The following is a 1552-nucleotide window of genomic DNA, read 5'->3' as shown; positions in this document are numbered from 1 at the left end:
AGTGTTGGTGTCAGCACTGCTGTCGCTGACGTGTATATAGTGTTGAGTCATCAGCAACACATAGACACAGGCTGCAACACATAGACACAGGCTGCAACACATAGACACAGGCTGCAACACAGACACAGGCTGCAACACATAGACACAGGCTGCAACACATAGACACAGGCTGCAACACAGACACAGGCTGCAACATAGACACAGGCTGCAACATAGACACAGGCTGCAACACATAGACACAGGCTGCAACACAGACACAGGCTGCAACACATAGACACAGGCTGCAACACAGACACAGGCTGCAACACATAGACACAGGCTGCAACATAGGCATGAGCTGCAACACACAGGCTGCAACACATAGACACAGGCTGCAACACAGACACAGGCTGCAACACATAGACACAGGCTGCAACACATAGACACAGGCTGCAACACATAGACACAGGCTGCAACACAGACACAGGCTGCAACACAGACACAGGCTGCAACACAGACACAGGCTGCAACACATAGACACAGGCTGCAACACATAGACACAGGCTGCAACACATAGACACAGGCTGCAACACAGACACAGGCTGCAACACAGACACAGGCTGCAACACATAGACACAGGCTGCAACACATAACACAGGCTGCAACACAGACACAGGCTGCAACACATAGACACAGGCTGCAACACAGACACAGGCTGCAACACATAGACACAGGCTGCAACACATAGACACAGGCTGCAACACAGACACAGGCTGCAACACATAGACACAGGCTGCAACACATAGACACAGGCTGCAACACATAGACACAGGCTGCAACACAGACACAGGCTGCAACATAGACACAGGCTGCAGACACAGGCTGCAACACATAGACACAGGCTGCAACACATAGCCACAGGCTGCAACAGACACAGGCTGCAACACATAGACACAGGCTGCAACTGACACACACATAGACACAGGCTGCAACACAGACACAGGCTGCAACACATAGACACAGGCTGCAACACAGACACAGGCTGCAACACATAGACACAGGCTGCAACATAGACGCAGGCTGCAACACAGGCTGACACAGGCTGCAACAGCAACACATAGACACAGGCTAGACACAGGCTGCAACATAGACACAGGCTGCAACACATAGACATAGGCTGCAACACACAGACACAGGCTGCAACACAGACACAGGCTGCAACAGGCTGCAACATAGACACAGGCTGCAACACATAGACACAGGCAGCGAAGAGGGCCCCAGCGCGTCTCCAGCCAGGAGACGATCTTCATACAGATCACACTGTCATAACACCTTCATTACATCTACAGAGACAAACAGGGATCCGTTTATCTAGAAGGAAACATACTTTATTTACCTAGGAAAGTTATTCACGTAGAAAATACATTCTGTGTATAGAAAACTGTTCGCAAATATAATACATACATGACAAATGTATAGCAAACTGTTCACAAATATAATACATACATGACAAATGTATAGAAAACTGTTCACAAATATAATACATACATGACAAATGCATAGAAAACTGTTC

Source organism: Oncorhynchus gorbuscha, linkage group LG18 (assembly GCF_021184085.1).
Source record: "Oncorhynchus gorbuscha isolate QuinsamMale2020 ecotype Even-year linkage group LG18, OgorEven_v1.0, whole genome shotgun sequence".
Classification (NCBI taxonomy): Eukaryota; Metazoa; Chordata; class Actinopteri; order Salmoniformes; family Salmonidae; genus Oncorhynchus; species Oncorhynchus gorbuscha.
Note: the sequence above shows the minus strand (reverse complement) of the source record.